At 32.1% G+C, this 17,033-nt stretch overlaps 1 long non-coding RNA gene across 1 annotated transcript; it reads left to right on the top strand.

The window, feature by feature from the left end:
• Nucleotides 1-747: 747 nt before the first annotated feature.
• On the top strand, nt 748-15,660 carry LOC137237821 (uncharacterized). The gene is made up of 3 exons (XR_010949045.1): nt 748-944; nt 4,147-4,341; nt 15,101-15,660. It is a non-coding gene; the product is annotated as an uncharacterized lncRNA (long non-coding RNA).
• The last annotated feature ends 1,373 nt before the right edge of the window (nt 15,661-17,033 follow it).

The raw sequence follows: 17,033 nt of genomic DNA, 5'->3' as shown, positions 1-17,033 counted from the left end.
TGACTTAATAATTATTGCTCAATTGTCACAAAATTTTTTTCAGCTGCTTGTTACTATTAGAGTGTTTTGGCTGTAGCTGTTTGAATGTTGAGCTGCTTTATCTGCTACTGCTGCTGGTACCAATTTGCTGCTGTTGGCTCGGCGTATAAATCAACACTGACAGTCGACACTTGCGAAAAGAAAGTGCAATCGCTTTGCTGCTTTGCGCTTTCTTGCGTATTGTTGGCGTTCGCGTTAGCTTTACAACTGCTACAACGACCATGACTGCTTCTTCTTCTTCCTCTATACTCAACCATTGGTTTGTTTTTTTATTATGTTTTTTATTGCTATGACATTTGCTTAAGTATGCGTGTGCGTGCAATAGTAGTTGATGAAGAAGAAGAAAAGTCGAACAGCTGCTGCAATTCTCAATTGTTTTTTATTTCCATTTTTATTAATATACTTTTCGGATATTTTAAAACTCGCGTTTATTTGTTTCCGTTTCACAAATACAACGTTAACGTACCGAATTATTACATACGTATTTTCGATTTTTTTTTTAATTTTTTTGTATAAATATATATATCCGTTATTGTTGTTGCCATGCATAATTTTCCTAGCACTGTTATTGTTGCTATTACAATTGCCTTGGCCGAATGCGCGCTGCTTTGCTTCGAAAAGTTGACCTTCAACGTCATTACGTTACATCTCTTTTATATGTTAATATGTCACATTGGTTATGTATGCACTGCAAAATGCAGGCGCTCTGTTTTTATCTGCACCCGAAATATTTCATAGTTAACCACGCGCATCAACCACCCAGTTGACTACTTATTCGTGAATGACTGTTTGGCTGACTTGTGTGCGACATCAACTCACTCGCTCGTTCATTTGCTCCACTCATCGCGCCGCACGAAAATTGAAAAATTGTTGAACGAAAGCCGCACAAGGTGTTTTGTGTGTGTGTAAGTGTTGTAGGAAAAGCAAAAGTGCAACAATAATAAATTTTAAATAGTTTCATGTCTACAGTGGTGTCAAAAATAATGGAACGGACCTTGCTCAATTGTTTAGTAATGGGAATTTTAGATTTTTTAAAATTGTTGTAAAGTGTGTTTAAAAAAAAGTACCAAATTTGAATTTTTTGCTAAATTTATCAAAAGTTTATCAAATATCTGTGTTTTTTGGCAACTTTAAATATTTCAAAACCAACTTGTAATGGAACATTTTAAATAAATTTAGTTGAAGGTTTTGTTAAAATTGGCAGGCATTTTTGTTTCTTTCTGAACAAAGTTTAAAATTGATTATATTTGGAATACGTATATTTTGTGTAAGCCATAATTTCTACTGCTTTTTTAGTTGTTTAATTTTAAAATTTTAAAATCTTTTATAATAATTAAAAAAAAATTTGTTTTTAACATTCACAGCTTTTGTCTTATTTTTTTAAATAAATAAAATGTTTCTAAAATTTTTAACAAAAAAAAATTCACATGAAATGAAAAGTAGATATTTTATGTAAGATTTTTATTTCATTTTGATTTTTTTCAATTGGAAGAAAAAAAGATTTAGATATTTCGTAAATTTATTTTTTTCCAAGGATTTTAGAGCTTTAATCTTATATCAGAAAAACTTCCAATATCGTGTTTATTTCAATAATTTGCAATATCTATAATAAATTTTCAATGTTTTATTAGTTAAGTTTTCTAATAACTGTTGCCATCATCATTGGGTATCAACTTTTTCATTAAACATGTTTTTTTATATTTTAGCTGTTTTAAATGTGAACTTTTAATTTTTTATACGTTATTTTATTTTGTTATTAATTTAAAAACATTATATGAATATAAACATATTTTTCTTTTAAACAATTTAAATTTTTACAACATTATAAGAAAGTTTCTAAAGTTTGTTTTAATTTTTTCACTTCAACGTTTTTGGAAATTTTTGGTTTACTTACATGTGAATAATCAGATTTTTTTATTTACAAATAATTATAGAAACTATTTTTTCTTCTATTTTATAATCAATTTATTGTGTTATTATTATTTTATTAATTTATAAGTATTTAAAAACTAATATTTTTTTTAATCAGGTTTTTATTTTAATTTGCTATAATTGCAAAATTATTTTATATATTTTTGGAATAAATAAAAACAATATTCCAACTAGAGAAAAATTATAAAAATAAAAAAAAACATAATTTTATGATAATTATTGTTTTTTTTTTAATTTTTCTATAACTGCAAAATTATTTTTATTTATTCCGAAAATAAAAAATAATTTTTCAACTATAGAAAAATTAAAAAAAGCAATAATTATCATAAAAATTATTGTTCTGGCCTTGAGCTCGAATCGAACGTGGAATCCTTTATCAATAGACCGATAATACTAAAGAACAATAATTTTTCTTAATTATTTCATAATAAAACGAAATTGTTTTTTAATTAAGCCTAAAATTTTTTTTAAGTTTAAAGCTATTTTTTTACTAAAAATTTTATTTTTTTCATTACGTTATTAGACATTTTTTTAACTTACATCATTTTTCATTTTCGATGTTTATTAAAGATTTTAGTTTTCTATATGTGAATCCTCAATTTTTTTATCAACTCATAAAAATATTTTTTTTTATTCATATATATTTCATGACGAAACGATATAGCAATTTTTAGTTTAATACTTTTCTTTACCTAATAGCAATTATTATTATAGATGTTTGAAGAATTTATAATAAAATTTTTATTTATATTTAATTTTTTATCAATGAAAATATACTTAAAGTGTATTTTGTTATTATTTACTTTGTATTTGAATGAAATACTACTTTTTATTTAAACTTTACATTTTTTTATGATAAAAGTAAATTTTTAACATATCTAAAAAAAATATATATTTTTCACCATTTTAGTAGACATTTTTAGTTTTTTAAATATGATTTAAGCTTTTTTAATTAATTTATTAAAAAAAAAAATGTTTAGCTTGGAACTATGCAAAAAATTTATTGATTTTTTTTTTAACTTTTATATGTTTCTAAAAGCTTATCAATGTAATAATTTCAACAAAAATTAAAAATTTTTGGTTCAACGAAATAAATAAAACAAAACAAAATTTTTTGTTTACAAATTTTTTTTGAAAATTTTTCGAACTTTATTTAGTTTAAGTGAAAATTGTAAATTCTAAAGTTATCATTATAATAATTTAAAAAATTAAATTTATTTTTCATTGTTTGCTTCAGTAGGGGAAATAGCAGCAATTTTAAATTTTTTACTTACAAACTTTTTCAAAGTATTCTAGGAACGTACACTTTAAATTTTTTGTTAAAAAACTATTTTAAAGAATTTCAGGAACGTAAACTTTATTACATTTTTCAAGCTCAAGTTAGTTTAGTGAGCGAGATTTAAATTTTTTAAATTTAAACTTTTAAAACGTTTTTGAATGGTGTTTATAAACAAACTAAGAATATCAATATCAATGTTTTTTTATGAACGAATTATTTTTATTTTTTAATTATTTAGTTATTTATTTGTTTTAAATATTAATTGATTTATTAAGATATTTTAAAGCTCGATTTATAATGCACAATTTATATATTTTTTGATACGACCTTTAGTTATATATATTTTATAAGTATTGCTACAAACTTGTTTCACAACCGGGAAAATATTTGTCCGCCATCAGTGTATTTACATATATAAAACTATCAGTTAGATGCCAAAAAAAAAAGTTAGTTTGTGACAGCCACCGCAAGTATTCTGATGGTGAATACTATTAGGACACCATTGATCCATTGGCTGACTGTTAGCGCATCAAAAGGCGTCTAAGGTGGACTATACTATATGAATAAATAAAGTAGTGCAGCTTGCAGCGCACATCACGTTGTTGATACACAGAGCGTATGCAAAAAAAAAAAAAAAAAAAAAAAATTTGAAAATCACTACCCTAACCATACCAAAGCTCTATCGACCGACAACAAGTCAATGCCGTTGACTACACATACACACCATGCACCAACTCTATCTGCTGAGATTTTGCAGCGAAATTACAACTGCACTCATACTAATAAAAAAGATTTCTCGTCTGCCATCTTATTAACTGACGTATCTGACACACTGTACTTCATTGCAGCACTGCACTGCACTATCACTGTCACTTTCATTATTCTAACTATTGCAGCTTTTTACTGCTCGTCTCACATTTCGCACTTGTAATATTCAACGTTGCAACTGCGCTTTTTGAGCATCATCACTCACGACCACAAAAAACGACGCTTGAGCTTAAATCTTCAATGGCCGTTGTAGCAGTTGAGTGGCAGCGACAGCAGCAGCAGCGATTGGTTTTAAATAAGTGTTCTACTGGTTGCGCTCACTGGTTAGTTAGATCTAAAAGTTTATGCATGTTCTCTTTCTTTAAAGCTTTTGTATGAAGGAAATGAGCTTTCTGTCGAATGCTTATTAATTCGTAGATAGGTAATTGAATGTGTTTGTTGATTTTTGGGGCTTGCACTTATCGCTTATTTGCTTTCATTGTACTCGCTGAGATTTCTAACGAAAGAGTATGAGTTATAGCTTGTGCAGCCGTTTAGAATTTAGTTCCATTAATGGTACGATGTACGATGAAACAATCACATTTTTGTTAATCAAGAAAAATGTATCGATATACCTTAAATATTATAACTAAGTTTCTCTTTGAAGGCCATTACATTGTATAACTTGTGTCGAAGGCTTGTCTTGTAACTTTATGGAAACATACAGAAAATCAGTCATAAAAGCTAATGATTAATGTTCTATTCTGTTGAAATATTTTGCACAAAATTTCCAGAAAGCCTTCACTTGAATAAACAGGGTTTCCTATGATATTTGTTAAAAAAAAACCTCATATCATAGCTGCATATGATCAATCAAGTAGAAAAGGCGTGGACAAACCGCGGGCCTTGCAAAGCTTCTAAGATCATGTGTAAAATCTACGATATTAGACTCACAAAGTGGCTTATATCTCTGAAGAGAAAAGACTAAGAGCTCACAATGGGCATACTAACTGGACACAGTCCTCTAGCGTCACATGCTTATAAGTTAGGTCTGGTCAGTAACAGCAGGTGTACTTAGGAAGTGCAAGTTGCAGGAGAAAACAGTTGAGTACATTCTGTGTCCGTATCCTTGCCAGATCTCGAGGCAGCAATTAAGCTAGGTCATAGAAAACTTCTAGTATTAGACGGAGTTATTCTATAACATAAGTCCTGGTACCTGATTGGAGTTCTACCGTTTGGTCGTCAAACAAATTAACTAAACTATGGACACATTCAGTCTATGTGAGGTTGTTTTGTTTTTTTTTTTTACCGGCCAATTCAACCTAACCTAACCTAGGGTAGGTAAGTACCATGACGCAAAAAAATCAGACAGGTGAGGCTTTTAATCCGGTCAAGAGTTTTAAACTAGTAGGAAGGGAAAACTGTACGTACTATTTTGGTACTTTTTTACTACCTTAGTAAAGTAATGTGATATATAGGAAATTGGAAGAAAAAGTAGAGGAAGTTGAAGGAAAGTCGGACAAGTAAAGAAAACAAGAGGAATATGGAGATTGAGGGTAAAAGTAAGAATTAGGGTAACGGTTTGACACAAAGTAGTAATAAAAGTCTAACAGCAAGTTTGAGAATAAGGATAAGACTAAGAGTAATAGTGGGAAAAATATTTGGATAAGAGCAAGAGCCGGAAGATTTCCGAAAGAATGAAAGGGATAGGGAAATTGAATGAGACGATTAAGGTAAACTTGAAAATACAGAGGGGAATAAGAGAAAAAAAGGGTTAGACAGAAAACAGATAGGTGGATAATTAGAGAAAGTCAGAGCAATATCTTTCGGGTTTGATCATACGGCTAAGAATACTTATTTTATGTCTAAACTTTTCATGGTTAGTGGTAGCTATTTAAAATGAAGTTATAAAGTTTTTTCAACCTTCAAGTGAATCTTTAAGCGCTTATTTGTTCAAGCATCGCTGCTGCAGGTCCTCTATCACCAGCTACTCATTTCGGAATCGGGGCAGCGTTATCAATACCAATGATGAAGACGAACAGACTACCTGATTTCGTATCTGCGCTTCCAATGGGCTCTTAGAGCCACAATAGAGGTGTATGGTTTGCGCAAGGGTAGCCAAATGGCAAACGAGGCGAAACAGGTTTACGGTATACTGTGCTAATCCGAAAATAAACAAAACTTACAGGCTGCCAGATCATAGCGTTGTTCGGGCGGAAGTAGTGGCCGTTACCAAAGCAGTAGAAACGCTGGAAGAAAATTGCTTATACTGCAATCGCGTCAACTTTTATATTAGCAACCAAGCACCAATAATCTTGTATAGTACCGTATATAAAATTATATAAGAGTATATAAGAGTGTAAGCAATCCTTGGGAAGAATAGTGACGGGGAGTAGCATACAGCCATATTGGATTCCAAGGCATATATGCATAGATAAGAATGAAAAAGCGTATGAGCTAGCTAAGAAGGGCGCATCTTTCCAAGCTTACTCCGTACATGTCCCAATTAGATTGGGAGAGATTAAGAGAAGGCTAGAGTTGCACATGACTGACCAAGCGGGAAAGGCATGAACCCAGTACGGGGACTGTAAAGTGTCGAAAATCATGTGTAGGTCTTACAACCTTAGAATAACAAATTTACTCCTATAATTAAAAAAATAGCACTGTAGACTCAAGACGGGTATTCTGACTGGACACTGTCTTCTGACGTCACATGCCTTCAAATTAGGCTTGGTTAGTGATAGCAAATGTAGGAAGTGCGGGTTGGAGGAGAAAACGATCGAGCACGTTCTGTGCTCGTGCCCTGCGCCTGTCAGGCGAAGACTCCAGCTATTAGGAGTGATACAGCTGTATGATTTAGAAGTAGCAAGTGGCAAAGGTGCTTGAAAGCTTCTATTATTTGTCATTGAGACGGAGTTAACCAACTTATGGTAGCACTACGCACCGTCCAGTCAATCTAACCTGGTATAAAATATAAAAATAATTATTATATGTTGAGTTTTTAATTAAAATTGAGTTTCTTTGAAATTTCTATTGTGATATGCAAATATCTTTGTTTCAGGGAAAAACTATTGGTTGGCGTATGAAAAATATCTACCCATATACTAAAAAATACAATACGTTTATAAAGCTTTTTAAAATAATATTTCTTTAAAATTCCCTATTTATAAGAATAAGCCACCTAAAGTGTCCTAAATATGAAAAGAAAACTTTTTAACTGTTCTCCATTCAAGGTTCACACAAACAAATCGACATTGAGCGGCAGCAAAATCAGCAGCAGCGAGGTTTCCATGGGTGAAGGTTGCATTTTTTTGATTTCGAAATATGTGAAATACTGCTGCTATTAAAATCACTTATGGTTATTGTTGTTGGCCAGTGTTGGCATTGGTTTAATGCAGCCTTCATGCAAACGTTTTATATAATTGAAATATGAAAAAATTTACGGATCTTCCTTGTCCGTCCGAAATAATTAAAAAGGAAAGTTTTTTTAAGCTTATATAAACAAAAACAAAAAATAGTGGCGAAAGGGATGAGTTGAATTAAATATATGATGAATTTCATATCAAAACCGATATGCATTGATCTCGACCCCCTCAGATTTTGATGAAATTTTGCGCACAGGTACATTTTAGCTATACAAGCACAACCAATTTTTTTACAGTGTATATTTTCAGAAGCCGACTCGAATACCTTTCCAATGGTATCAAGATATTTGAAATCGGTTGAGCCGTTCCGTAGTTATCACAGCTCAAAGGTACCTATTACCGTCATTTTTGACGCATTTTTCACAACTTTGATACCTTGCCACGCCCACAATTTTTCAAAAATGCAATTTCTAAAATTGACGTTCTGCTTTTATAGGTAAATTGTACCTCTATACAAAATTTCATCAAAATCTGAGGGGATCGGGTTCAAATTGTGCCTTTTATAGGTTTTGATATGAAATTCATCATATTTGGTATGTGTGATGAGATATACTTTTAAGAAGGTATGTAAGTTGTCCACTACATAAGTCTATAGGCTGTATAATGAATTTAAAACTGTCAACTTTGCTACTATTTGGCATAGGCTTAGATTTTATACTTTTTTTCAGTCGTTTTAGAATCGATAATCTCACATTAATATAAAGAATGAGTGTGCATGTCAGTTAAGTGTGTCAAGTTTACTGTTATGCCTACATTCCTTTCCATTTCTACTTTTACCTCTTTTAGGTAGAACTTTCATACCTTTTGTATGTATCTCTTGAGTTTTATTTGATGTGTCTTTTCGCTTCGCATTTACATAATGTCTCACCTTGAAAACTAAAGATTCTTGCGTTTTTGTTACTTGTATGTGTGTGTGTGTAATAGTGAATGAATCGATGAGAGAAGCAATGCAGATGGTGAAGCACAGTGCAAGCGTTGGCTAAATCATTTATTATTATTTGAGGTTATGCTCCTTTAATTTTTAAAAGTTTTAGAAAAAGTGATTTAAAAAATGTTAAGTATTACTCTGGTGGCCAAAATGACACTTTTTGTTTGTTCCATGAGTTTTTCTTCTTTTTCTAGCTTACGAAAGACGTTTTTCAGAAGTTTTTCAAATTTTTTCATCCAACTCAAAAAAAGATATGAATTTAAAAAAAAAAACACCGTTTTTGTTTTCAAAATGCTATAACTTTTTCAAAAATTGACCGTTTGGGATCTGTTTTTTTTTTTTTAATTTGTTTTTAAATGTACTTTTCGGAAAAAATTCAAAAAAAATTTTAAAGTTTTTTTTTTTGTAATTTTTCAGTTTTTCGAGATTTTTCGAATTTCGCTATTTTTTTTCTCTTATAAAAAACTTCAATCAATTCTGCAATCATCCCCACTAATCCCGGAGTTGGCCGAGAATTTTTTTTTTTTTTATTTAATTGAAAAAAATAGTTTAAAATTTTTTTTTGTATTTTTTCCGAAAAGTACATTTAAAAACAAATTTAAAAAAAAAAAACATATCCCAAACGGTCAATTTTTGAAAAAGTTATAGCATTTTGAAAACAAAAACGGTGTTTTTTTAAAAATTCATATCTTTTTTTGAGTTGGATGAAAAAATTTGAAAAACTTCTGAAAAACGTCTTTCGTAAGCTAGAAAAATAAGAAAAACTTTTAGGCAATTCTAAAGGGGTCGGGTTCAAAATTGGTCGAAATGGGATGGAATACCCCATACATATTATCATAGTATATCATAGCATATGTAGTAACTGCTGCAATCCATTGTGTTATTTATTATAAACTCATCAAGGAGAATGTGTGTAAACAAACAGTTTTTGTTTTATTTATGGCGCGTATGTGCCCAAGTAATTTCGGTTGAATCCGTCAGACCTAGTGAAACAAGCTTCTGTAGATTTACTCGATTTCCCATATGAAAATAATAACAAACCCCGCATTACAAGTTTTGTATGTAAAAATTGGGTAGCGCCATCATCAGTGTAATTCTTCGTTCGCTTTCTGACATTTTTCGAATGAAAAATGTCAATGATGACGACCCGATACCGAAAACGGTTTGCGTCCAAACCAAGTTTGAAGAATGATGATGGAAAATTGTTCCAAAATACATCAATTAGCCAACCAGTCGGAAATCAATAGAAAAAAAAGAGAAAATTTTAAACTCTGACAAATTCTGAGGAACCAGCAAGTTCAACTTAACCTTAAATTCGAAACACCGCGTTCTTAAAGCAAAGGTCTTTGAAATTTTGGAATATAAGTGAAATTTTCATGAAGATTTTGAAACACTTTTTGAATTTACGAACACTGTCGATAATAATTATTTTGCCTGCAATTTGTTTGCACACACATACACCGAAAGATTTTTATATTCTTGCTGTAGACATAGTTCAAAGTCTGTCTTAGATCCCTCCATTAGTGTGATTGTCTGCTAAAATTCGTGAGCTTTTGTGCGTTATGAAGCTTCCAACGACAACTAGAGTCAGTCAAATTCCCGTGGGAGAATGTCACAGTTTCTTTGCTTGCATGGAAGGCTAGCCTGTTTTAATCATCTTTGTTTTCGACGCAATCAAGCATAACGTATTAGTCTTCCATGCAAACAGCGAACTTAGCTAGGCTTTCATGAGACCAACGATATGGCACTCAAAACAATTAAACTCGCCGTTATGACTCAGAGTACTCATCAGCCTAATAAGAGTTTGGTATAAAGTATATAATAATCAAATCAAGCGAAAAATATGCAAAATATATGGGAGATCACGATGTGGTGTGGTGTCTTGTTTCACACACTTATGGTTGTAGGAAAATAGCGGCCTTGGAGACCAACAAAACTTTCAAAGCGTTAGAACGATTTCTGCTCTGCTTCTCTTCTACAAATATTAAATATTATAGCCGCCTGAAATAGCTTCAAGAGTGGTTGACGCAAACATTAAACTAATACATAGTTGGAAGGACGTAGATCCATATATGATTTTATTTAAAAATAAAGGCATAATACGCATTGAATAAAGGATTCAGTTCAACAATTATTTTTATTTAAACAAAAAACCTTGAAAGACAAGTTTAAATTTAAAATAAAAATAAAAAAACCAACAAATACTGGTATTTACATTTATGCATATAAATACTCGCCCATTTATTTTTATGCACTAAGGAGGCATGAAGGTCGTAATGAAAACTCATACACATACCCACATACACCAACACAATCAATACAACACTTGGCATTTGGTGCAGAGTTTGCCAAAAAAAAATTTGTTTGCCAAAAGTGGCTGAAGGTGAAATGGGCTGCCTGCAGTGTTGACACACTTCTATAAAACACACACACACACACACGAACACACAATCAATACAAAATACACAGCCCGACTATTGGTGATATATTCGAAAGTATTACATAAAGGCAATACAGGGTGGGCATATCCTTGACCCTTTGATTTGATTAATTTGGAAACGAAATTGGCTAAATTACATTCTAATGTAGTTTATATTACTATTATGAGTTTCAGAATGTAGAAATATTTCAATTTATTGATCTCATTCAAAACTATGTCAAGCGAGAAATGTTTTGCAAAAAATTTAATATTTCAGAAGATTTAAACGGAGAGGGGGCGAAAAATAATACTGGCACTAATCAAGTTGTAACTAAATTTTTATTTTTTAACTATTTGATTGCACTCTCTTATTATACACATATAACATGCAAAAAATGCGCGAAAAACTTATTTTCTAATTTGTTAGTAAGTTTTTTCAATTTCTCTAGCTAAAATGATCAGCTCTGATTATTATTCAGTTTCCTTTGTTTTTCATGCAGCAAGATGCCTTAAGTTGTTTATACACTGAAAGAAAAAGACTGGTAAAATCAACCGAAATACGGGTCAATTCAAACGATATTTCTGTAAATTTTTATTCATCGCAACAAGATGTTGAATCAACTGCGCACAAATCGTCGATTCGTAATTGACCGTTTTAGTAGCCAAATGAACAAAAAAAGTTGTTGCGACAGCTTTGTACGAAAGTACCTACGTTGCCATATAAATAAATAAATGTAAGGCGCAATAACCTCCGAAGAGATTTTAGGCCGAACTTCTCTTCCAATTTGCGTCGTGCTCCTTTTTAATTTTTCTTACAAATTGGCGGGACGCAAGCTACTTGTTTTATGCCGACTCCGAACGGCATCTGCAAGTCAGATGAGTTTTCACTGAGAGCATTTCATGGCAGAAATACACTCGGAGTGCTTGCCGAACACTGCCGAGGGGCGATCCCGCTTAGAAAATTTTTCTTCTAATTGAAAAAGCTTGTTTCTGAAATTTTGATGTTGCTTTGCCCAGGTCGTGAACCCAGGGTCTTCGGTGTGGTAGGCAGATCACACTGTCATCACACCACGGCGGCCGCCATATAAATACGTAAATATGTGAATACATAAATACGCATGCTTGCTACATATACATACATATGAATATAGAAATGAAAATAGTAGTCACAAAACTGATTCTCAATTCTTTCAGTTGCAGCTCAGCTCATTCTCAATTTCTTCTCTCGCATGTAGTTGCCACACTTGATTATTTCGAACAAAACGTGTAGTATAAAAGTTTGAGGTAACATTTTAAGAAGAGAACTTGTAAGTTATAGAAAAGTAAAGAATCAAATCGCAGAAACGTAATTCACCACTGGAGTAACTTTACATGTAATTCGGTAAGTTTAGTTCTCATAACACTTTATATTGAAACGATTCCAAAACAACTCAAACTTTTATGCTGTCGGAAAAATCAACATTAAAAAAGGATGTTTTTTATTATCTTACTAGATTCGTTAGCGTGAGTGAAAATTCGTAAAAACTTGAACAAAATGTTACTAACTTTGGAAAAATCATGTTCGTTCAAGCAAAACTTTTGCAATGAGAGGGCGCAATTTTGCATTTCGCTTGGACGAGAAGTTGCAAAATTGTACCTGATAGATAGGTGTCCCGGTATCTCATAACTTTTGCACAGTAAATTCAAAAAAGGGTTTTTTCGTTTTGTATTGATAACTGAAAACCTAGTTTTTTGTTGCTTTCCCGTTTTGTGTGCTTTTTCGATTTGATGGTTTTCGTATTTTGGTGTTTTTTTTTAACAAGTGGCACCATCGTCATAAGTACAAAGTAGAGAGTGCAGTGAGCATAAAATTCTCTTTGAAATTTGCTCATGTATTGACAGTTGATCGCCGTTGAAATTACCTGTAAGATCAGTTGTGTTAACAGAAAAATCAGTTAGATTGATTAGCAATCTTACAAAATTTTATTAACTTAAAAGCGACAATTTCTCTTCTGTTGAAATGACTAAACTAATTTGTTCGCTTGACAAAAACTCGGTGGAATTAACAATGATCAATTTCACCGAATCTCCGTTAAGTCAAGAACAACAGAACCGATTTTTTGATTTTACTAGCACCATTTCTTTCAGTGTAACATAATTGAGTATTTTTTAAGCATGCGTTAATTGCTTTTTATGCATTTCTATGTATGTAAAGGTGGCTATGCAGAGACCGGTTATAATTAATATTTCTTTAAATTTTTAATGCAAGGCTTTCATGTGCATGTCTTTCCCCACATATGCAGCAGCGAACGTGTAAATAGCAGTGGACATTTTTATCAAATTCCGTCTAGTAAATCGTGCTTTTTTCATTTTCGATAATTATAGAAGAGAAAGCTATAGCTTAAAGCTTGTGAGACCAAAATTCATTGGGCTACAAAACAGCATACTCAAAAAAATTCATAAAACATTAACAAAAATGTTCGTAAATTTTTTTTACAATTTTCTCAAATGTTCGAAATATTTTGCAAATGGGTTTGAGACTGTCGATTATGTCATGACATGAATGATAGGCTAACAAAACTCACATGACAGGTAGATATATTGCTGATTGACACTAATCCAAGCTATTCAGCCAATGGTGGTAAAGCGATAAAGATGATCATGCTGTACGTGAGTTATTAGAATATATTGTGGTGAGTGTTGGCAGTTTCGATGGGTCTCTGCGCTGCTAGTAAATAAATGCACAACCACAGCAAAGCAAGCAGACACACATACATGTAAACATCAAAGCTAAAAACGTCGAACATATTTCACATACATCAGAAAAATTTAAATGTAAATGTATTAGTGAGAGCGAGAGAAAATATTGCCGATCACTCGCCTAAAAAATCATATTTCCCAAACTAATACACTTGCCGCAACCAGGGAAATACAAAATGTTTAAAAAATATGTAGCTGACTTAAACTTACTTACTTACTTAATTGGCGCTTAACCGTTTAAACGGTTGTGGCTGTCTAACAACGCGCCAGTCGCTCTTTGTCTCTGCCAACCGGCGCCAATTGGTCACACAAAGGGAGTTTAAGTCGTTTTCCGCGTGGCCTTGCTTAAAGCAAAAAAAAAAAAATGCATTCATGCTAAGTTTCTTTAAACACTCTTTAGTTTTTTTGCAGTACAGAAGTTAAATTTTTTTGGCTCAGAAAAAAAGGGAGTCCAGAATGAAGTTGGTACAAATTATGTTAAAATAATTAAAAAAAAAAAATATTGTATTGAAAAGCTATTAATTATAACATACCCGAAAAGGTAAAAACCCAAACTTAAATATGCTTGGAAGAGGAGCTGCATATGGAAAGGCCATCATTTCAGTTGCATTTCCCCATCGTAATATTTCTCACAGGGAACATTTGTGCGACAATCGTGCGCATTGTTTATTCGTTGCTGTTACGCTGCCGTCGGACGGTGGAGAGTAAGAATATGTGTGAAGAAAGTCTGGCTCAATTGAGCTATGTCCCGTCGACCACTGACATGCATGTAATCAACAGCTATGAGCGAAGAAGAAAGAGGAATAGTCACCCATACTTGTAATTCGCTAAGAGCGAAGATGACATTACTCACACAGATACATGTACATAGCTAAATAACCAACTATGTGATACAGAAACGAGAAATAAAGAAGCAACTGTCCGAGATCGCTATTCGCGAAAGGTCTGTACCCAAGGAGAAACAGGCGAACGAGGCAACTGAGAGTATAAAAGCAGCGCAAGCTGAAGAATAATCAATCAGTTTGTTTTAAGACGCAATAAGTAAATAAGGCGAGTAATTAAATTGTGAAGTAATACTACAATAGAGGTGTTTTAAATAAAGAACATTTTGCTATACTGAATATTTGAGTTATTTAATCGACAACTCAGCAATTCTAACTATAACAGAAGGTGCAGAATAATAAAGAGCTCCCTGAAATTCGTAACAATATGTATAGCTTTACTAATGTTGTTGTTTGATTTTAATAGCTATGATAGCTTAATCAACCTTAGACGTTGAATGGTTGTACGATCCATGGTACAATTCACTTGCATACACATTTGAGCATTAAAATCTACAGTTATTACGATCCCTGGTATGCATGCCTGTAATTTCGTTTAGCACTTATGTGTGTAATACATTTTGGTTTCATTTTTGCGAGCATGCACATCTCACTTTTAGAGCGCATTAATCGGCGTTGCGTTAAATATTGCATGCGTACTTAGAAACTTTACTAGCATGAATACAAAAATAAGTCTTTCTCTTACTTCATATATATATATTGTACTACGTACATAATTATGATTTTTTTAATTTTCTTACTTTGTTTCAGGTTTGTCAATTATAAAAACATATGAAATATTATCTAGTGTTTCATTCGTTTCTCCAAACAAAAATAAATTTTTTGATAATTTCATTAAAGTTAAGCCAATGAATACCTTGTTTTTTAGTTAACTAGACAAATGTAGTCCCAACTTAGTGAAACAAAACTTTTTAAGAGAGTCTAACAACGCTAGCCTGCTTTGAGACCTAAATGACAATGTGATATGGGAATTTATTTCATATCTTTTGCCAATATTGATAAAATGACCGCCTCAAAATTGGGGCGCTGGGCACAGCAGAGACCAAAAAATTATAATGGTATCTTATTTTTAAACTCCAGATTTATTTCTATTGAGTTAAGTTTAGTAAAAACAAAAACTTAGTACTTGGAACACCCCCAAACAATTGGTGCTACATCTTCATCAAATTTTCGATACTTTTTGGGGGAATTTTTATAGCACTATGTATGTCTTATTTGAGTTACACAATTAATTATCTGAACCTATTTGTCTGTTAAATATAGGCTTCAAAGAATGGCCCATTGTAACCAGAGTGTTTCACCAAACAAAGAAATAAGTGGGATGACTCCAGAAGTGCCATTTTGAAACGACTTGCTCGAATAGCGACAACTCTCTGATGCCCAGATTTTTACAATTCCTATAGAAAATGGAATGAGTACCAAAAATTGTACGCATATGCTAACTTTGAATCCATGAAGCAGTTTTAAAACCAAATTTCGCAGAACGGACCCAACAGCTCCTAGGTAAATGGTAAATCGATGTGAGCGGATAAGCCCAGCGCCCGAAATAGGGGCACCACAAAAAAACGCTCAAGAAATTTCAAAGAAACAATTGAAATCGCTTATAATTTTTGTTTTACATTTCGAATTGCTAAATCCTTAAAGTTAATCAAATTTAAAATTAGTAGCTACATAAACTTGACTATTATTTCGCGATGTCGTAAATGTGAAAAAAATAAGTAACACTTCCCACACGCTTCATAGAAAAAATTGTATTATTTCAAGTAGCTCATGGGAGGATTTCAGCATCTTACTAAAAAACGAATCTAAAAAATTTGCCTAAAATAAACAACCATCATTTCAAGGAATTCATAAAAATAAAGCATTTTAAAAATTAGGTGCTGGGCGTATATGGTTGTTTATGTGCCAAAATTCGAATTTCCCAATATAAAAGTTAATGGGCTTAAGTTGCTTAACTGTAAGACTTAATAATTTAGGTGTAAAGTTTTAATGTTAAAAATATAAAATTATGTGCAAAATAGAATTTTTTGGTCGCAGACGAAAAAGCCTAATTATCGTTAAAGGTTACAATGAACTTATAAAGTGTTATGTTTGTTTAGAGTCAATTTATTGTTTACTTTTTAGTTAATTTTATTAACAATAATAAAAGCTTAATTTTAAAAAAGTTTTTTTTTTCTTTAATTTTATTGTTCATTTTGTTCCCACAAGTATAGAACAAAAACGGTCCATCCCCCCAGAGGTCCATTGTAAAGGGATAAGGGCTTCAGTACAACAGGGTTCGCCCTGGTACCCTGAGGCGCAACGTTAGCGATATGAAATTTTTATACACCCTCATATCATTCAGCCTTCGGCAAGTGCTCACCTTGCCACTGGGTCATAAATACTAATAATAAATCAGAAAAAATCCACATTCTTAAAATAATAGCCGTGGTTTTTTTTTACACGTAAACGTCTATACGCTTATACTTTATATGGATTGCTAAGCGTCAAACTTTAAATACACCTCTGAAGTTGCTGCGCATAAAATGTGTACTACTAAATTTCAATACGCATTATACTCAAATGTAACTGAAATATGTGTTTTTGTTTCACCCTCTACACTAATTCTATGTATTCTATGTGCGTCCAGAACTCATCGCAACTGATTTAGCTATATGTTAACACAGAAATACAACAGAGGGTT

This window comes from Eurosta solidaginis, chromosome 1 (assembly GCF_040869045.1).
Source record: "Eurosta solidaginis isolate ZX-2024a chromosome 1, ASM4086904v1, whole genome shotgun sequence".
Lineage (NCBI taxonomy): Eukaryota > Metazoa > Arthropoda > Insecta > Diptera > Tephritidae > Eurosta > Eurosta solidaginis.
The sequence above is the reverse complement of the archived record's forward strand: the minus strand, read 5'-3'. Positions and strand labels throughout refer to the sequence as shown.